This window comes from Culex quinquefasciatus, chromosome 1, assembly GCF_015732765.1.
Source record: "Culex quinquefasciatus strain JHB chromosome 1, VPISU_Cqui_1.0_pri_paternal, whole genome shotgun sequence".
Lineage (NCBI taxonomy): Eukaryota > Metazoa > Arthropoda > Insecta > Diptera > Culicidae > Culex > Culex quinquefasciatus.
The window spans coordinates 23,561,143-23,583,538 of NC_051861.1; the positions used below are offsets into that span (position 1 = coordinate 23,561,143).

The window sequence follows — 22,396 nt, forward strand, 5'->3', positions numbered from 1 at the left end:
ACTATAATGATTTGCAATTGTTTCACGGGAAGATTCGTTTTAAATTGCGTTAGCAAAATATAAATTATCATTCAATTCGACCATTCGTTTCCCGCGAATCACGGTGACAAATATTGTTTCAACGCGATGTTCAAGTCCTTCAGATAACATCATAACTCATAAGTCATTAATTGGTCGCTCATCTTATAATAATTTAAAAGTATAAATAGTCTCAGGTCAACTCTACGTAAATATGTTACGCTGAGTTTAATATTTCACCTTTTAATCACACATAATTTTGTTTCTATCTTTCCACAGCCGGCTGTCTAAGATTGAATCATTTATGCTAAACTCAACACCAAATAACCGGGAACAGTCTCATCCGCATCATCCGATTGTTTGCCTTGAGAATACATAATACATCACCCTATTCAACGAAATACATTGATTATTGGGCCACATCATCATCCTATATGATGAATCCTGGCCATTACCCTTCCCCACTAACAAAATCCAAAGTAGAAGTAGTTTTCCGGCACACGCGGGGGTGTGGATATCGTATAGAACCCACTCTTGGTAGCAGCCTGTGCTAACTAACATTCCCGCCCCGTTCCCTCGAGATCTACAAACTGACATGGCGGGCGCCGTTGGTGGCCAACGACTGTTTCCTATTCGCACCGGCTCTAGTTTTGATGATCGTGATGTTTTATCTTTTCAGCGCATTCATGCATGCTGTTGATAAGGGAAACATCATTTGATCGTTAAAGCGTGTGACCGGTTGTGCTGATGGGATATTACGGTCCTGTTCAGCAACGGAGAAGGACAACCATGGGTGGTCTCTCATGCTCATGCTCATGCTCAATCCAAGATGGCGGACCATGATTATTCCTAATTTTTAGGAATAAAAACCTAAATTTGAGGTATTTTCTGGAAAAGTGAGGGATCCAAAATTACTAATATTTAGGTATAATCCAAGATGGCGGACCATTATCATTCCTAATTTTTAGGTATAAATACCTAAATTTGAGGTATTTTCAGAAAAATTGAGGGATCCAAAATTACTAATATTTAGGTATAATCCAAGATGGCGGACCATGATTATTCCTTATTTCTAGGTATAAATACCTAAATTTGAGGTATTTTCTGGAAAAGTGAGGGAACCAACATTACTAATATTTAGGTATAATCCAAGACGGCGGACCATTATCATTCCTAATTTTTAGGTATAAATACCTAAATTTGAGGTATTTTCAGAAAAAGTGAGGGATCCAAAATTACTAATATTTAGGTATAATCAAAGATGGCGGACCATGATTATTCTTTATTTCTAGGCATAAATACCTAAATTTGAGGTATTTTCTAGAAAAGCGATGGATCGAAAATTACTTATACTTAAGAATAATCAAAGATCAAATTAGGTATTATCCAAGAGATATGCAGGCAAAAGAAAACAATGGTTTATATGATATTTATATTTTTATTTACATCAAACACAACTATTTCATAAATGTTTTCACCTAAAAATAAATATAAAAATTGAAATTATATTTTAATTTTATAATGTATCTATATTTTTAATATTAAATTTATCTATGTATTTATATTTTGTTTTTTTTTCATGTTTTAATTTTGTAATAGTTAAATATTTAAGTATTTTAATATATAAATATTTTAAAATTTTAATATTTTAATAATTTAATATTTTAATATTTTAATATTTTAATATTTTAATACTTTAATATTTTAATATTTTAATATTTTAATATTTTAATATTTTAATATTTTAATATTTTAATATTTCAATATTTTAAAATTTTAATATATTAATATTTTAATATTTTAATATTTTAATATTTTAATATTTTAATATTTCAATATTTTAATATTTTAATATTTTAATATTTTAATATTTTAATATTTTAATACTTTAATATTTTAATATTTTAATATTTTAATATTTTAATATTTTAATATTTTAATATTTTAATATTTTAATATTTCAATTTTTTAAAATTTTAATATATTAAAATATTTTAATATTTTAATATTTTAATATTTCAATATTTTAATATTTTAATATTTTAATATTTTAATATTTTAATATTTTAATATTTTAATATTTTAATATTTTAATATTTTAATATTTTAATATTTTAATATTTTAATATTTTAATATTTTAATATTTTAATATTTTAATATTTTAATATTTTAATATTTTAATATTTTAATATTTTAATATTTTAATATTTTAATATTTTAATATTTTAATATTTTAATATTTTAATATTTTAATATTTTAATATTTTAATATTTTAATATTTTAATATTTTAATATTTTAATATTTTAATATTTTAATATTTTAATATTTTAATATTTTAATATTTTAATATTTTAATATTTTAATATTTTAATATTTTAATATTTTAATATTTTAATATTTTAATATTTTAATATTTTAATATTTTAATATTTTAATATTTTAATATTTTAATATTTTAATATTTGAATATTTGAATATTTTATTATTTTCATATTTTAATATTTTAATATTTTAATATTTTAATATTTTAATATTTTAATATTTTAATATTTTAATATTTTAATATTTTAATATTTTAATATTTTAATATTTTAATATTTTAATATTTTAATATTTTAATATTTTAATATTTTAATATTTTAATATTTTAATATTTTAATATTTTAATATTTTAATATTTTAATATTTTAATATTTTAATATTTTAATATTTTAATATTTTAATATTTTAATATTTTAATATTTTAATATTTTAATATTTTAATATTTTAATATTTTAATATTTTAATATTTTAATATTTTAATATTTTAATATTATGATATTTCAATATTTTAATTTTTTAATTAGGTATTTTCCAAGAGCTATGCAGGCAGAAGAAAAAAAAATTAAATGTTATTAATATTTTTATTTACATAAAACAACTTTTTCATAAATGTACTTACCCAAAATAAATATTTAATGATTTGAATATTTTAACATTATAATTTGGATAATATTATTTAATATGTTAGTTCTTTAATATTTTAATATTTATTTATTTTAAATATCTTTTATTATTTTAATATTTTAATATTTTTACAACTTCAACATTTTAATCTTTAAAAATTTGGAATTGTAGAATATAAGATTTTTTGAAGTTTTATAATGTTTGGAATAAGATATATTTAAAATTTTCTCTCTCCCCTCTCTTTCTATTTTCTCGCTCTTCTTGTTGCCTGCTACCTCTTTCTTCCCTTCCTCTCAATTCAACTTTTTCTCTTTCTCTCCTACCCTCTCTCCCTTTTTTTCTCTCCCATATTTTCTCACCTCTCTCTTTCCAACTTTCTCTCTACCTCTCCTACTCTCTCTCCCTCTCCTACTATCTCTCCCTCTCCTACTTTCTCTCCATCTCCTACTCTCTCTCCAACTTTATCTCTTATCTCTCTCTTTCTTCATCTTTGCCCCTCTCACTCCCACTTTCTCTCTCTCTTACTTTCTATCTCTCTCTTCCTCTACCCTCACCCTATCTCTCTCCCACATTTTCTTTCGCTCTTCCCTTCCAGCCTTCTCTCACAAACTCCCTCTTTCTCTCCCTTTTCTACTTTCTCTCTCCCTTTCTCATTTTCGCTCTCTTTCACTCCCTCTTCTCTCCCACTTTTTCTCTCCCTCTCCTCTTCTCCCTCCCACTTTCTCTTTCTTTCTCTTCCTCTACCCCCACCCTCTCACTTTCAGTCTCTCATACACACACGAGCACACACACACACACACACACACACACACACACACACACACACACACACACACACACACACACACACACACCCGCAACGTCCAACCAAATCACAAAATGATAAAAATTGGTTCGTCAAACTCAAACTCGATACAATTTTTCATTCACACAACCGTGGCGGTCGCACAATCCCCACGGTTGGGGTCCGTTTATACTTCCCCTTTCCAGCTCTTCCGCAAATATCCGTCCCGAGATCCGTCCTCCGGAGCACGAGAGGGAAGAGGCGGCTTTTTTAATTCCGCGGGGAGTTGAAGGTTCCGTCCTCCTCCTCCTCCTCTTCCACAAGCACGCGAGCCACACTTCCTCTAATAAGGATGCTCCGGGTTCCGTTCTCCGTGCAGAACCGGAGAACCACTTTTCTTCCTGCACAAAACTTACCTTGCCAAAGCTCCTAAGTTTTCAGCAGCACTGCGGAACACCAACTCACAGCCACGAAATTATTTTGTTTTGACTTGTCAAAACGTGAATCGCAATTTTTGAACTAAAAATAATACTAAAATTTAGGAATTTTTAAGAAGTACTTCAGTGTTCTAAAAAAATCCTAAATTTTAGGAAGAAAAAAATACTAATTTTTAGGTATAATTTGACAAGCTAGAACATAAGTTCAAAAAATACTAAAAATTAGGAATTTATACCTAATGTCCGTTTTGCGTGTATGCTTTCTCGAGTAACATCATCTCAATGTAATCCATCCTTTAAAGGTACGGCTATGTTTCTATATCTGTATTAGTGTTAGCACGCATAGAAATTTGTTTTGTCTAATTTAGCTACGAAATTTAATTTTATGTTGTTTTTCTCTCCGTGCACTGTCAGAGCAGAGCATGTGTGACGTCATACCGTTTGTTTTGGTATGGTTTGAAATGGGATTTTTATAACTTTTCAAGTTCTTCGCCGATTTAGTCGATTCTGTACCGCGCCAACGCCCTGAAACCATTAGAAAAACTTCCCGGCCATCTGAACGACGAGCTCCAGAAAGAATCTCTGCGATAATGGTAAATATTGAGAATATTATAGTTTAATTTGATGGGTACTAATTTATTTTATTCCAGCTGTGTTAACAATTCGCGAACAGGCCAGATCGGACAAGCTCGGAACCAGAATGGCAACCCGCCGGTCGAAGAAGAGGAACGTAGAGACGATTTGGCCTGCCGGAAAACGCTGGAGGCAGACGCCTTTGAGCTCCTGAAGCCGTTTGATCTGCCGTCTTTTGGGGACCGACAGCCGATTCAATCAAGCCATCGGCAGCAACAGCACGGTAAGGGGAACCACAGTCAGCATCAACTCCATCAGCAGCAGTCAATTCCGGGTCGGCTGGGGAATGTCCAACAGCAGCGGCATCATCAGCAGTGCGTCAAACCACTGTCGTTGCTGGGATCTCCGGTTATGGCCAACGATAAGCAGGAGAAGCAGCTTAAATCCCACCAAGTCTTCACTTCTATGCTCGGTACACCGCTGCCACATTTCAACTATGCTTCCCAGTAGCTACAATCCCCTTCCGCACCATCTGCAGCTGCCGATTATTCTATGGCTTGACGAGGACGACTTGCATCAGTTAGGCCGAAACTGTAACCATGCACCTCTCCAGCAACAGCAATCACTATCAAAACACGGCATTCGGGATCAACTCTTTTTGGAATTTTCACTCCCAGCAAACGGAAGCGATGAAGCCTGCGAAAATTCCCCAACTTGGTCAACACAGTAGTTTAGTAGTCTGGAACGCTCTGATTGTTTTCTAATGGAACAAAATCAATAAAATCACAGCTTGAAGTGTGTACTCATGCGCTAACCTTTCATTTAGAATGTTGAAAGCACCATTTACTTAAAACTTAATCTAGGGCGAATCGGGACACATAGCCGATTTAGGATAGTGGTTTTAGCCATGATTTTTGATCAGAGTCTTTATAGCACTTGACCATCTGGTTGGCCAGACGACAGAGAGTTGTTCGTTGGCGACACTCTCGGTGGATTCTAGGGTACGGCACCAAATTGGTCTGGAACTCGATCAAATCGAGGCTTAAATAGACGGTGACCAAGGATATGATCTGGCCAATCAGCCGGTTCAGATTGGTATATGTCGGGTCGATGTCCAGTTGTACGGCTTAACGACGGCGGTCGCGACTTGTGAGGCCGAGTCATAGCAAACTTCAGCATGAACTTCTTGCCGTTGTCGACGGTCAGACGCTCCATCGGCAGCGAGGTTAATCCAGATTCGGTGCCACCGAATGGAATGATTTGGAGATCAGAAAGCATTCTGAACCGGTGCACTAGCCGGCCAGCTTGCGGAGGCGGACCAGCACGACGTCGTTGTCGAAGGCATCCTCTTTGGATGCAATCAACTGCTCTGGTGGAACAGCTAATGGTTCGTTCCGGTGCTGACCGTGGTGACCTTATCCACAACAGTCGGTACCACATCATGCTATAGATGCGTTGCACCCTGACGAGGTCTCTACCCGTAACGATCTAGGGGGCTGGGTGAATGGCAAACTTCAGCTCGGACTTCTTGCCGTACTAGACCAACATGAGCTCAATCAGCAGCGAGGTGATTCCAGATTCTGTGCCTCCGAGGAACTGGTGGAACATCAGGAAGCCCTGCTGGTGTAGCTGTCGTTTATAAGCGCTGTCCCTATTCAGACTGCAGTCCCGATTCGCCCCAGTTGACGGTACTACCCCCATGGAATGGCGTGATAAATCGATTCTGCTCTAAGCTACAAGTGGTTAAGACTAGGGTTAAGAGCTTTACATTCAGAAATTCTTTCTTTTCTGTTGCAATATTTGATTTTATGCAAAACATGATCATTAATTCACCTGTTGAAACGTAAAAAAAGTTTATTGGATCATAAATGTTAATTCAAAGTACATTTTCAATAAATTTTATATACCATCCTGTAGAAGCGAGAGCGGTATGACGTCATCACCTGAGGCATCGCGAATGTTGACACTTTTTTGCTTACTAATACTATACCGAGGCGTTTTCAGCCGGACCTGTTAAATATACGGACATTGACATCATCTTAGTTTATTGTTGAACTTAGGTTAATCATAAACTGGCAACACTGGTGTCTAACTTTCATTTGATGTTTGAAAAACGATGTTTTGGTCAAATCTAATCTAATCTAATCGAACATAAGCCAGCCCGAAGAAAGCATCCCGCAAGAACTTGTGGTTAGATTACGCCCCAAGCCCTTTCTTGTCAATATTATTGATTGCAGTACATTAACCGCAGAGACAGATTATGTAAACGAAGCACATTTCACAGAGTCAACATAGGAGGAACGATAGCGTGGACATACCGTACCAAACAAAACACAGTTCATCCTGCTCACTGTAGTGAATTTATAAGCTAAATTGCTGAAAACCACCTTCGTTTGTATGTCTAATCTTCACCCAATTCAAACGTAAGCAATCGAGTGACCTGGTAATCGCACCGAATCCAATCTCACAATGATATCATTCCGTGTTGACATCCATGCCCATATCGTCAGCCAACGCCGATTAGGCGGTTGTTGCGGACAGGAAACGGCGCACGTTTGTCACCATCCCAGCTGTCAAAGTGGCGGCACTAAATGTGCGAAGAAATGGGCGAAATAGGCAAACAAGCGGAGCGCGGGTTTTTCTTTGAAGAATGTGCAAATTAGTAGAGAGATTAGCGGAACATGAAGCCAAAAGTTTCCCACACTGGCAACATCGGTGTTGGAACTGTCAGTTTGACAGAACAGTCGGGAACGATTTAGAGGAAAGCGTAATATTTTTTACCAGACAATAATAATACCTAGTTTCAAGTAGGAATCTAGCAATCAAGGCAATGCTGTAGAGCGAATAATTTGTTTTTTTTTTTGAGATAATAACTTTTTGAAAGATATCTGGCAACACGTTTCTCAGTTGACATCCGTGTTGCCAGTTGCCGGAACAATTCATGGATTTGTTGTTGTGTATAATCTTTTTCGAACATTCTTGAGGATTTTTTCTTAAGTAACTTCACCGAAATTTTACCTGAACGAGGGAGTCCAAAATGACCTGCGGTTAAATTTCGTTTTCGCGGATCCGTCCGCACGCCGCCCGATCGACTTAATTTAAGAGAGTCTTAAGCCGTTCTTGCCAACGACCTGCCGGCGGCGGCTGCTGCGGCGTCCGGCAAACGGACACTTTTACCACTCAACAGATTACAATAATTTATTTGTTAAACGCTTAAACTGACGTTTATACTTTCATCGTGTCGCTGTTTCGCATCGTGTGAGCAGGAAAACACGATCGGAGTAGGCCGACCAAAGTCTCGAGACACTCGAGACGGATTCCCGTGGGATTATGGTTTCGCCTGCTGCGTCCATCCATCCATCTGTCAAGGTGCTCTTTCCCGGGGGCACCAGAAGGCCCTGGTTGTGGCTGCGATGGTCATAAAGGAAAGTGCTAAATTGTAGGCCGAAAATGCGTGAAAAGATCCACAGTAACTGGCAACAATGTTTTCGCATAGATTGCCGAACTGGCAGCACGAAGGGAAATATGTGTTTTATGTTTTCAATATAAATTCAATATACGCTATAAGTATGTAGGTTAAAATCGACATTTTTAACACCTCCAAGCCACTTGTGTACAGATTGATCCCCAATCAGATCCATACACGAAAAGAGCAACGGACGAGCGAGATCTCGCCATCGGATGCGGTCGTTTCAATAAAATTTTATTGTTTTGATGAATATTGAGCGTACATAAACAACTTTCGTTTATTCACCCCGCGAGGCCAAACTTTCCCATCACGGCCTCGCCAACATCAACTTGAACCTTTCCCTGGCAGACCCGGTCTGTGACTACACACTCGACTCGACGCCGTCGATGACATCTCGAAAAGAGGTTATGTGTCACGATTGTTGGGTTTTGTTTGTTTACATTCGGACTGAATCGTTTGCGCGTTGTTTATGGGATTTTTCTTCACATCCATCGATTAATTAACACCCGGAGGCCTGCGGAGATTTTCTTGTTTAATGATGATGTTTTTTCGACAAAAAAAAGAAGAAAAAGAGAAGTCAACAAAGTACACCTCGTTGTTCATTTCCCCCAGTTAACAGTCACGAAGGAATTGTTTACTGTTGACACTGGAGCAGTTTACAAGCGGTTGATAATTTCAAATATTTTGTAAACAAATAAGCTACTTTCTGTATCAATTGCATATGACTTGAAGCTGTTTATAAACACTCTCCTGTGACGTAAGTGCTTATTGTTGGACATTTAGCTTACCTTCATCATTGTTCGCATTGTGCCGTACCTGTCAAATGCACAGCTGGGGTCAAAGATTAAAAAAACGGTGGAACTTGTTTAACCCCTCAAATCGTCACAACAATCGTAATTTCATAATAGTCCCATTTACGGCATGAAAAAAAGGTCACACTTTACTTTTGTCTGCATCAACGCCAAACAAGACGCGAAACATTTTTGCACACAACACAAAAAATAAATACTTTTACAACATCTGTCAACGGTCATCGGGCCACCGCGCGTTTCGCGTGGTTTTGTTTGCAACTAATTGGTTTTCCTGTGGTCTCGCAAAAAACGGCTACAACAATGTCGCGTGCCCATTTATGGGCACTCGGGGCCTTCACGGATGAGCGCAGTGTCCGCTTCGATCCAAGATTGCGCTGACAGCGGAGGTCAGCGAAGAGCCCACAGGTAACCCCCATTTCGAATGCAAGATATTTGTTTCGGAATCAATCGAAATTAATAAATAAAGCTCAAGGGTGTGACAGATCCGAAGCGTAATTTCAAGTTGTACTTACAGTGCGGTTTCGTTGATTCGAAACTCGCTACATACTTCGAATGTCCAATAATTCGAACGTATTCGAATCAGAGAAGACTCATACGTCAAAACCAGTTGTCAAACTGAAGTTGACATTTCAACCCCATTGAGATACGATTTCCGAGCGCGTGGTTTCAAGCATTTGACAGCTGTTCCATTCGAGTTAGCGAATCCGCTCTGTATATGTATGTCATGGTGAAATAATGTCTAAAGACATATTTGGAAGCAAGGTGACGTGGACACCATTAATTGTTTGTCGATCAGCAATTTTTCAGCCTTCTGTCGGAGTGCAATCCAGCTTAATTTGTCATGGCACCACCTACTAAATTTTATGTACATTTTGCACTCTGAAATGTCAGGGAATCCAGAGACAAACAGATAATAATGTGTTGATTCCAACACTGCGTTTGACAGTTGACTCAAAACCAACATACCTTTTTGTTGGCAGCCTTGACCTTTAAAAAGACTAGCAAGGCCACAGATGCAAAGGTAGGCGTCCGTTTCTCTCTGTGACAAATCAGTGGCAGTGCAATTTGGTCACGCCACTTGCATCGCCCGTCGACACCGACCTTCACATATCGACGCCATATTAGTGTATTTTCAGTTAGCGCGAAAGGCACATTACCCGAGCTCAATTTGGATAAAGTTATTAATCGTTTTGATGGATCTGAGTGACGGCCCGTTGAAAGTGCGAAAGTGAGTTGGCTAAAAGGACGCGTCCTTTGTGTTGTGTCACAAGGTATTGTGCAATTATTGGTTCGACCATAAATGAAATTGGAGATAATATTTACTGTCTGCCTGTGTATGCGATTTATGGAAAATAAATCCAGTAACCTTGTAGTCACAAATGAGGCATTAAATAGTTATCTTGTAACCTTTCAATTCATCTGAAATGTCAAACAAATGTCATTCAGCGGGCGCTGAAACGCTTAAACTCTTTTAGACTTTTTTTTTAAATCGGTGAACGTCTATTTAACTGTGTGTTAATGATTTTTTTTTCTATTTCCAGATTTTATTTATATCCAATGGCCGAAAGATAAAAGGTTAGTCAATGAGTCGAAGTATGTTTCCATTGGAATTTTCATAATTAAATTCATCTTCCAACCGGCACTGCTTTGAAAGTGCCGTGAGACCCCAATCTCCATAAGTTAACAACTCACCATTAATATTCCGGCGTGGTTAGGCCCCAAACTTCTGCAACATATTACTCAAAGAAAATAAGTTGTCCAAAAAGCGCGGTGCAAAAATCTGGTTTAAGGACCTATCCACTCTCTTTCCGTATTCGTACACTCGGTTGCTGAAAAAAGTCACAAGAACAGTTTATAGAAATTTTTGTTTAGTAGGAGTCGTTAAGGTTGTAAATGTTGAAAGCCGGTTTCGGAATCGGCCATGAGATTTATCTAAGTGCGCTTGCATTGCGTGATCATACTCGAAAAAGGTTAAGGTTAAATACCTCCTTTAGATAACTCTATTATCAATATTTTGTATTGTAGTATTGGTAGTTTTTGTTGGAGCCGAGTCGGAGACGGTGAGGGGCCTTTTCTTAAATTTGCAACCAAGTGTAGCTGAAATGACACGGGTGCTTCCACCACATTCCGTTAAGGTCTCGGTCGGTGTCGCAACCTGTCTGCTCGTTGCAACATTGTATTTTAATCTAATCGAGGCACTTTTTACCTCGGCCTTTCATTTCGTCGGCCATGCAAAACACGCCAACACCACACCGCTTCTGTTGGTTCTCCTTTTCCCGGACATTGCCATTTTCGTGAATCTGGGAATGGAAGTTAAATATTGGACCCATAACGAAAACACCACGCAATGTTTTGGGCGAAGAAAATTGTCAGCTGTCACTTAAAAAATAATTTTGAAAAAATCCTTGCTTACAGATTTTAATAACAATTTCTGTTAATTTTGACAGTCTTAACTGTCTGACATAATTTAAAAAAAAAACAAAATCAAGAGACAGTGTTGCCATCTCCGTTGTATACAGCACGCGTGACATAATCTTCCCATTGGATGGCACCTACCTAAGGGCTCCGTGGATCTATTGATCAGTTGGCGTGCAAAAATACTCAAGAATGCACCCACAGAGGGAGAGAGAGCGCGCGCGAGATGGCCAATTCCTGATAACAGCCCGTCCGCTGCAAAGTACATCAATGGCCGTATAACTCAGCGAAAGAATTTTAATTTGGCATGATTTCTTCCACTATTCTCCTTCTCTTTTGCTCTTATCATCTGCCAGCTATCATCGTCGTTTCACCGTGTTGTTTTGTTTCTAACCTCCAGCACAGACAATTAGACTTAGAACTTAGCACCGGATTTTGACAGCAAGGCGTGTTGCGAATTCTGAGCAAAGAGCTACTGACCGACTCTCCAATGACCTACTGCGAAATTTAGCAGGATTGACAAGAGGACCGAAGTCAAAATTGACCTCATTGTCAGAGTGTCATCTTCTGACGTCCGTTGACAGAAGTTCTGTCAAAGTTTGATCAGTTGACCACAGAGTATTGTTTACATTTCCTATGGCCTACTCTGTGTTTGCCGGCTACCTTGGGAAATAACAATGTAAAAGATATAGGCGTACACGTTTTTGACAGTTCTTCGCACTATTTTAAACACTCACCACTAGATGGCCACTGTGTGGAGCATCGTTCCAGTCTGGTTGTCTGTGCCCGCGATCGTGGGCAAAAGCACACCGGGCACGTGAAGTAAACGGCATGTTATGAGTGGAGATCGGTTTCGTTGGCAACAACAAGAAAATACACGCGATCCGGTGTGCGATGACAACAACAACAACAACAGTGCCAGCCAGCCTCCGAAACAATGAGCAAATATTTCTTTTTCCTGGGGGCCACAAGAAAAAGGAACGCGTTATGTAATTTTTAATTGAAACAATTACTGTTTCGTCCATTTTCTTCGCGCTGAAACGAGAAAAAAACCTGGGGAAGAAGAAGCAGAAGAAGCGCCTTCCCGGCGACGAACGGATGGTGCGCGGTTGGTTCCGCTCCATTTATAGCATCGCCAGAGAAGAGGAAGAAGAATCGGGTGTGCTGAAATAGCAGCAGCAGCATTGCGCAGGTTGACAATCGCAGTTGGCGACACGCTGCTCGGGTTCGTCGCCTACTTGGGGATGTGTCGGGCGTTGGAATCTTTTGTCGTACAGATCGCGCAGGCTGCTGTTAGTAAGAGACAGTCGTGTAATGGCATGTACCGAGAGCGTCGAAAAAGTGGGATTACTTGGATCTTGTTTATGCTAATCGGATATGTCGGTAGCTCGAAGGCTCATTAACGGTTTTTTAAGGGTTGGCGTAATCGAAACGGATTTGCTGCTGGAACCAATATAAGGGGAGTAATGTGGAAGATACGCCCTTTGTGAGGTTTTGGCTTCACAGTTTTTCGCAGTGAGGTAATTTGTAGTAATGGAAATCAAATATAAGTTTTTAAACGATCAATTGCACGGAGTGATTCCTACGGTATTCCCTCGCTGCCGATTTGACTGGTTAAATCCCATTTAAATTTCAAAGTCGAGCGCCTCTGCTGCATTCAATCAAGCTCATATTTGAGATTATGGATCAGTACTCCTAGATAATCATGCCCATGAATGCCCGCAAAATTCTGACTGTGTTACATCTTAATATAAGTAAGCACTGAAAGCCAACTTGGCCTTCCTTCAACTTGGTCCAACAGCTGCCCGTTGTTGTTGTTATTGTCTTTCCCATAGCCTACTTTGAATGTTCCCAGTGTTATTCCCGCGCACGAGTAAGGTGAGCAAAACCTTAAAAAATATGATCTGGTAATTTTCTCCAATCATTCGCTTCGTTAACCTTTTGTTCCCGTGACGATTGCTGAAAATTATTTTCCAGACCACATTGGCCTCGGCCATTATTCATAACTTCCCCACCATTCCCTCCACTCTGGTGCAGGTTTCGGCCGTCGGTTCCCGGCCTTGCCGACGAGGTTTTCGTCTATCAGCACTTTGGGATCTCTCGCCGCGAACCTCTGCTCACACATGAGGAAGCGAGTAGCTTTGTTACGGCCAGCTTGAACAAAACAAGTATTGTGGATTGTGACCCAGAGTCAGTCGGCCAGTTCGTGGCCAAAGTTTGAGGTTAGGGGCCTCCAATCAACTTCGCAGACTCAACCACCGCCGCCGCCAGGTCGTATCGGACAGGTCCGATCAATTGTAATCGTCGCCGTCGTCGGAGCCCGATACAATTGGCCGCAGACTTTCGTTTCGTTCGTTTGCCTTTTTTCGTCTTTTCTGATTAACGAACATGTTCGCCAACGACGAACTTTCTTTCCCATATGGCAAGTCATTTTCGGACCTCCTCCACCTTTTCCACTCTTTCACAACAACTCTCTCGCACGCTTCACGTGTGATGATCTCTTATCTCTCATACTCGTGCGTGGTGGATGACCGAGCTTGGTGCATTCACCTTAATAAAATTGCATACGCTCCATTGACAAGATTCGAACAGAGGCTCCTTGACATGGTCTTGCGCGTCCCTGCCTACTATGCCATGCTAGCGTTAGTTTAGAACAGTCACTCTGCACTCACACCAATTTTGCTCTCCTCCTCCCGTGTCCCAAATCTCAATTCTTGCTCCAAATTGGCATGAAATGGAAATGAAAAAGACCGGAGATAAGTCGCAAGCGTTAGTATAGCTATAGCTGCGCTTTTCGAGGTTGCGTTTGCGTGCGTTGTTAGAGGGCGAACTTTCGCGGTGGTGAAAGGTCTCCGATATTCGTCTGATGGCGCGAAGGTTGATGTGGAGGCGCTCATCATCTGGAGTGGTTGTTGTTGCTTCCTTGCGGGCAGCTCAGGCCCGAACCCACTACTCACTAATGAAGACGAAAGGTTTTTGTGGACGGCGGTGATTTCTGCTGATTGCTACGAGAAAGTTTTGAGAAGAAAATTTCGGGTGGGTGTTGCTGGTTTATTTGGTAGTCGAGTGTTTTTTATGCTCTTATGATCATTTTGGTAGTTTTTTATGCTCAAGTTTGAACAGTATTGGTCACAAGATAAACCAAAACCAATTCATATGGAACCATTTAACAAAACTCCCAAAAAAAGAAACACACGAAAAACACACAAATCTAGAATTTGTTTAAGGGGTTACACACATGTAAGAAATCACAAAACTTCATATTACAAAAAAAATGAATTCATTGAAATGATGATTTACAATCACTTTTGAAAGTTTCATGAAGATATTTCATGATTAAACCGATTTAGGGACGATTTCAGCTCAAATTTTGCCATGCGCAAAGCGAGCTGTCAAACTATGTGAGTATTTTTCTCTCAAAACCGAGTTGATTTAAGAGTGCCACGATATCTCGAGTGCATGACGAAGCCTGATTTTCAACTGACGATTTTTTATATGAAAAACAGAAAAAAAATTTTATCTTTTTTTTTAAATAAACTTTTTGAAAATCGGTCTTCGTCATGCCCTCGGGACTATTTTGACGAGTCTTCACCGAAATTTTGGGCCGATTTGGTCAAAGCAGTGTTGAGATACCTTGGCACCCGTTTTTTAACTGCTAACTTCAAATAACTATATCTCGGCAATGATACAACCAAATGTCTTCAAATTTGATTTGTTAATAAATGAAAATGTTTATTTCAATGCCCTGAAATTAGATTAAAAAAAAAAGTTCATTTGTGTGCTTAAAGCATCCTTTAACATTTTTGCCGATTTACATAAATGTAACCCCTTAAAAAGGTCCTGTAAACATTTTTTTTTATTCATAACTTATTTTATTAGGTCCTTTTAGGTGCTACGACCAGGTTAGGACCGAGGATCAGTTTACAATCAAAATATAAAATAAAAATAAAAAAAACACATTACACTCCATACTTGGAGATCATCTAACTGACGAGGGTTACTTGGTCCAAGCGGGTCTTGCAGGTTTTGAATCTGCCAATGTACTCGGAGAAAATGCCCCACAGCACAGCAGAACTGTAGAGCACCTCCCCGGCTTCCTCTATCGTTGCTCCACCGGCTCGGGAGCTTCCTTGGCTGCTTCTTGCGGGGCGAGGGCGATCCTTCGATGTTCCGTCCGGCACTGCACCCGGCAACGGAGGGAACTCCGCCGGCGTGAACGCCGGAACTGCTGGACTCTGCTTCTCCGCCTTCCTTGCCGGCGGTTTCGGTTTCGACGCCTGCTGGCGCCTCTGGCTAAAGTCCGCACGCTTAGGGCAGCTGCGGTCCGTGGCTTCGTGGGCTCCAGAGCACACCGCTTCGGCTCGGCTTCTTGGACTTTGCACTCGTCCGTCTTGTGGGGACCCCCACAGTTGTTGCACCTCCCTTTCAGGTGACAGTTCCTGGTTCCATGACCCAGCTGCAAGCAGTTCCTGCACTGGGTCACGTTCGGCCGCTTGTTCCGGTAGGCCTCCCACCGGATGATAGTGCTTGCCACAACTTTCATTGCAGAGAGCTTCTTCAGATTGGTGTATCCCTTGGGGAAGACCACAATGTATGGAGTTTCGTCCACGGTGGACTTTTCCTTCCGCTTGATGATATGCACCTCCAGCGCGTCCAGCTTGAGATCTCTCTTTAGCAGGTACTTGACCTCATCCGGTTTCAGTTCATCAGACAAACCACGAAGAACTACCCGATGATTTCGTTCGCTCCGTCGTTCGTGGGTGTAAAATTCCACTTTCTTCCTCTTGATGAGCTCCTGCAACTTGTCAAAATCTTTGACAGAGAAGCAGGTCACCTTGGTTCCAAATCGGGTTAGTTTGTAAATTGGATTGAAACCAAATTTACAACTTTCCACTATCGCCACGATCTTGTAAAAATCCGTGGTGTTCTTCACCACCAAAGGTGGTTGCTTTTGTTTACCTGCCGACTGGCCGGGTGCTGGAACCGCGTCTCCTCCTCCTGGGCTGGCATTGTTGTTGTTTTTGTTGCCCGAAAGCGCGCTGAATTTGTTGCTGTTGAGCAGGGTCTGAGAAGACTTTTTCTCCTTCGATGCCGATTCCAGTGACCTCGCTGGACTTCTTCCGCTTCCGATTCCCGCGGACGGGACGAAAATCTTCCTCCTCGGAGGATTCCTCCACCTCCATTCGTCAACAACTTCCAAGCACGCGAGATGACAACACGAGCAAAACACGTCTTAACTTGTCGCTGGCTGGCGACTGAGTGTGGTCCTATAAACAGATGAAACACAATAGCTTAAAGGATCTTTAAAAAGAGAACTAGAAATGTTTTCAAGACTATTTTGCTTTTTATAACTGGGTGATAACAAATGTATTTGTGGAAGGTTGAATATTACCTCTATAATTATGATGTAATTTTATCTCAATTTAGACTGAAAAAGTGACATTGCACCAGAAAAGTGGTTAAATTACACTTTTTAAGAGGTAAAATAACACATTTTTCTGACATGAAAATGTACCCCTTCCCAGATATAATATTACCATGATTTTTTTTTTACTTTTTAGTATTCCGGTAAAACATTACCAAAAATCGGAAGTTTAATTTTTGTTAACCGTACTTTTGATTTTCCATAAAATGTTGTTGATTTTTACAAATAGTTTACTGATCTAAACTTTGAAGATTTTCAGCAAGAAAAATCCCAAAAATGCGACGTAATATTTGAACAAGCCCTATACACTACGCAACAATATTGGCCTATACGCTTTTTGAAATTTTCATATGACTTTTCCAAATATTAGGCTAGATTTTTGAAATTCCAAACTTGTTTCCCTTGAAAGTCCAACCCTCGACTTTTTTATTAGGGCCTATTTTAGATTATTTATTACATATATATTAGTCAATGGTCCTATAAACAAATGTAAACATTGAGTGTATCCCGCTTACTCCGATGGGGTTTGACTTTTGGAAGGTTGAATATTACCTCTTCAATGATGTAATTTTACTTCAATTTAGACTGAAAAAGTTACATTACAACAGAAAAGTGGTAAAATTACCCATACGGTTTTTATATTTTCTCAAATATTTTAAAAACTGTCTCATAAAAGAGTTGGCTTGGATTAATTTATTTTTTTAGGTTATGAATCCTTCCTATAATATGTCAGGTTATTATCCTGGAAATAGTTAGAATTAAACATTTTACACATTTTCTCAAATCAAAAATACATTTGTACCCTTTTTCTTCCCCCACCATTGTCCCCAAGTGAACATTTCCTCCGAGGGTCTCTCCTCTAGTGAAAGTCGATCTCTCGCAGCAGCCAGCCAACAGCTGTTTACGATTCCAGTCCGTACGGTGAGCGCGCGCGTTCAACGTTGCGGCACACCTTAATGTTTTAATTGGTAAAAATGCTGTTTTGTCGTAACTGTCACTCTCTTTTTCATTCGCTGCTCGCTCGGTTCAATGGTACTGACATGCCTCCATAGCTGACTGTGTCATTCTGACCACCATTCAGGAGAGAGGGGGACAATGTTAATTGATAAGTATTTAGTGGAAGAATGTTTGTTTTTTTTTCTGGGTCGCAATCATGCTTTCTTTGCGCAATTGCCATTTGTTGAAAAATTGTTTGAGCATGTTGTTACTAGGTCATCTCAACCATAGCTAACGGTGAAACCAAAGATCAGTTAACAAACAGATGAGTATCAACGGAGGTATCAGCAATAAAAACTTGAAGATATTCATGATACAATGCAGCATTCAACAAAACCTTACTTCTGAAGAAGCTTCACCCTCTTCACAGTAATGTCCATTTGTCGTTTTACGGCCACCTTTTATTCAGCTGCTAACAAAGTACCACCTACGACGTGTTCGCTAAACCGTACTCGCGAGGTGCCAGGCGATTGCGCAGAAAATTTTCCCACAGTCCCTCAACCACAGCGCCTGGAGACTTCAATGCTGCCAGCGCAGAACAAGCACCAGCCGCTGACACACACACACACACACGAGCAGTTCTCTAGGATTTCGGTCATTCGATTTTTTTTTGTATTTTTTAATCCGACTGAAACTTTTTCGGTGCCTTCGGTATGCCCAAAGAAGCCATTTTGCATCATTAGTTTGTCCATATAATTTTCCATACAAATTCGGCAGCTGTCCATACAAAAATTATGTATGAAAATTCAAAAATCTGTATCTTTTGAAGGAATTTTTTGATCGATTTGGTGTCTTCGGCAAAGTTGTAGGTATGGATACGGACTACACTGGAAAAAATAATACACGGTAAAAAAATTTGGTGATTTTTTATTTAACTTTATCACTAAAACTTGATTTACAAAAACACTATTTTTAATTTTTTTATTTTTGATATGTTTTAGAAGGCATAAAATGCCAACTTTTCAGAAATTTCAGGTTGTGCAAAATCACTGACCGAGTTATGAATTTTTAATCAATACTGATTTTTCAAAAATCGAAATTTTGGTCGTAAAATTTTCAACTTCATTTTTCGATGTAAAATCAAATTTGCAATCAAAAAGTACTTTACTGAAATTTTGATAAAGTGCACCGTTTTCAAGTTATAGCCATATTTAAGTGACTTTTTTAGTCGCAGTTTTTCATTTTTAAATTAGTGCACATGTTTGCCCAGTTTTGAAAAAATATTTTTGAAAAGCTGAGAAAATTCTCTATATTTTGCTTATTTGGACTTTGTTGATACGACCTTTAGTTGCTGAGATATTGCAATGCAAAGGTTTAAAAACAGGAAAATTGATGTTTTCTAAGTTTCACCCAAACAACCCACCATTTTCTATCGTCAATATCTCAGCAACTAATGGTCCGATTTTCAATGTTAATATATGAAACATTTGTGAAATTTTCCGATCTCTTCGAAAAAATATTTTGGAATTTTCAAATCAAGACTAACATTTCACAAAGGCCAAACATTCAATATTACGCCCTTTTAAAATGTTTGTCTTGATTTGAAAATTCCAAAAATATTTTTTCGAAAAGATCGGAAAATTTCACAATTGTTTCATATATTAACATTGAAAATCGGACCATTAGTTGCTGAGATATTGACGATAGAAAATGGTGGGTTGTTTGGGTGAAACTTAGAAAACATCAATTTTCCTGTTTTTAAACCTTTGCATTGCAATATCTCAGCAACTAAAGGTCGTATCAACATAGTCCGAATAAGCAAAATATAGAGAATTTTCTCAGCTTTTCAAAAATATTTTTTTCAAAACTGGGCAAACATGTGCACCAATTTAAAAAAATGAAAAACGGCGACTATTTTCAAAAAAGTCACTTAAATATGGCTATAACTTGAAAACGGTGCACTTTATCAAAATTTTAGTAAAGTACTTTTTGATTGCAAATTTGATTTTACATCGAAAAATGAAGTTGAAAATTTTACGACCAAAATTTCGATTTTTGAAAAATCAGTATTGATTAAAAATTCATAACTCGGTCAGTGATTTTTGCACAACCTGGAAATTTCTGAAAAGTTGGCATTTTATGTCTTCTAAAACATATCAAAAATAAAAAAATTAAAAATAGTGTTTTTTGTAAATCAAGTTTTAGTGATAAAAGTTAAATAAAAAATCACCAAATTTTTTTACCGTGTATTATTTTTCCAGTGTAGTCCGTATCCATACCTACAACTTTGCCGAAGACACCAAATCGATCAAAATTCCTTCAAAAGATACAGATTTTTGAATTTTCATACATCATTTTTGTATGGACAGCTGCCGAATTTGTATGGAAAATTATATGGACAAACTAATGATGCAAAATGGCTTCTTTGGGCATACCGAAGGCACCAAAAAAGTTTCAGCCGGATTAAAAAATACAAAAATTAAAATTGAAGAAAAAAGACCGATTTCGTAGAGAATTGCTCACACAGCTTCTCGTCGGTGAAAACGGGAACAAGACAGCACCACCCCGCGAGGACCCCCGGAGAATTGAATTTCAAGAATCTGCAAAGACACGTTACGTCGAGTACCTGAACCAGATCTCTCAGAGTTGTATAAGTGGTTGGGAGGCTCCCCGCTAGGAAACTGGAACCGCACAGCTGATTGAACGACGCCGCGTTCTGCGGTTTTGATTAATTTGGACTTGAGCTACCTCGGCGACTACTGGAAGCTGGTGGGGCCAACAATTTGGGCAAGCTCCCCAATTGGCGCCCACCTGTGGACGGTGGAGGTCCCCCAGCAGGTAGCGTGAGGTGAGGTTGGATGTTCTGGTTTCGCCGTTGTGACTGATTGATCTGGCAAAGTTTGGACACGGTTTCCACCTGGAGTGCCTGCTGAGCGCGGGTGGTAGTCTGCAGTCTTGTGTCAATGTTGGAACCTAGGTACTGCCCTGGTTGGGAGCACCCGAGACCACATCACGTATGCCCGCGGGATCGTAGCTTGTGCAGAAAGAAAACAAACTCCCATACCACCGGGTACGCCGAGAAGATAATACCAAATGTAGGCCAACATCTTCTACATCTCCCTTTCCTATACTCATGACATGACTATACACGAAGTTGCGACCGGGGACTTCCCCCTGGCGGCTGTTCTCTAGGTCTCTGGGTCTCTCCACAGGACGGAGGGCCGCACCTCCGTCGTCGTCATCGTCGTCGTTTTGTTCAACAAAGCTGCGAGGTCTCCGCGGAGGTAACCGCACCTGGGTGAGGTACCTAGTTCTCCTCGCGTGGTTGATCATGTGCGCCGCGGCACATTAAATTCAAATATTTATTTCCTCTCGTCGTAGTCTCACCTCCCGGGATCTTGTTGGCCATGTCCAGCTCCTCTCGGTGAGGTACCTGTGGAGACACACTTGCGCGCGCGGATCGTGAGTTGCTTTCGCCTGGGAACGCGCGCCGGACACAGCCACAGAAAAAAGTCGTCGATCTTGCAAAGAGAAAACAAGCTTTCTTCGCCAGGTTCCCGCGGGGCACTTGAGTCACCGTGTGTGTGTCGCTGGCGGTGCCTTCTATGGGACAGAACAGAAGAAACCTGCCCGGGCGCGCGCCACCGGAAATGTACGACACATTTCACAAAGTAGGCTTTGAGGCGGCGGCGGCCAACTTGGATCGCGCGCTTATAGCTGCGCGATGTCAACCCGTTGAACCGTTTAATTGGGCACCTGTCAACTCCGAGGTCACCACACCAGCGTGGTAATTGGAGTGACAGGCAGGTGTGACGCTGGACCGGAAGTTACCACTTCCCGGCAAGAGTGCGATAATCACTTAATGATGATGTGCGCACCACCTTTCCGTGGTTAAGGTCTTAGGCGATCGTCTGCAGCGTGGAGGTCGAAGATCTGCTGAACGATTAGTTTGGGTTGTTGAACTGGTGTCTCAAGTACACGGAAAAAAATCAATTCTCAAAATCGTGAATTCAATTCACGAATGCGAAAACCAGGAAGGAATATATTCACGTTTATAATATCCAAGGGACCGTCGAGGAAGAGAATCATCAGTTTACAGAACGATGCAAAGGAAGACTCGATTGAAATTTTTTTTTCTTGATACCTAGCTATGGGAGAGAATCATGGCAACGTCCATCAAACAAAAACAAACTAATGTCAAACACCCTTCAAAGCTTCGTTTCGCAAAGAAAAATGTCTATGCAAGCCATGAGAATGTAAAATTATTGACAACCGGAAGAGATTTTTAAAGCAAACAAAATCCAAGGGACCGTCGAGGAAGAGATCCTTCAAGCAAGGGAAAATATCGAGTAATGAAGATAATTGAAGTACCGTAAACCGAGGTGACTTTGATAGGATTTCAATTTGTTTTTAGAATATTTTCCAACAGGTAAGGTTTTTCTCAAGATTATTATTTTTAAAACATGTACATGGGGTAGGCCACACAAAGTCCATGCACTATTTTGGAAAAAAAAGTTTTTTCAATAGTGTTTAGAAAAATAGTTACGTTAAAAATTCTTGGTTTTAATTCCGGGGTG

At 39.2% G+C, this 22,396-nt stretch overlaps 1 protein-coding gene and 1 pseudogene across 4 annotated transcripts in view; one reads left to right on the plus strand and one right to left on the minus strand.

Moving 5' to 3' along the window:
* The window catches only part of LOC6031549 (leucine zipper putative tumor suppressor 2 homolog), a 66,236-nt gene that overhangs the window by 11,768 nt on the left and 32,072 nt on the right, over nt 1-22,396 (plus strand). For 3 of the 4 annotated variants that reach the window (XM_038249236.1, XM_038249232.1, XM_038249237.1), the window contains exon 2: nt 10,585-10,618. The gene's annotated coding sequence lies outside the window, so the exon portion shown is untranslated. Of the gene's footprint in view, nt 1-10,256; nt 10,315-10,584; nt 10,619-22,396 lie in introns of those variants that run through there. The other variant, XM_038249234.1, reaches the window with a different exon arrangement.
* Nucleotides 5,632-21,228, minus strand: LOC119766526 (annotated as a pseudogene).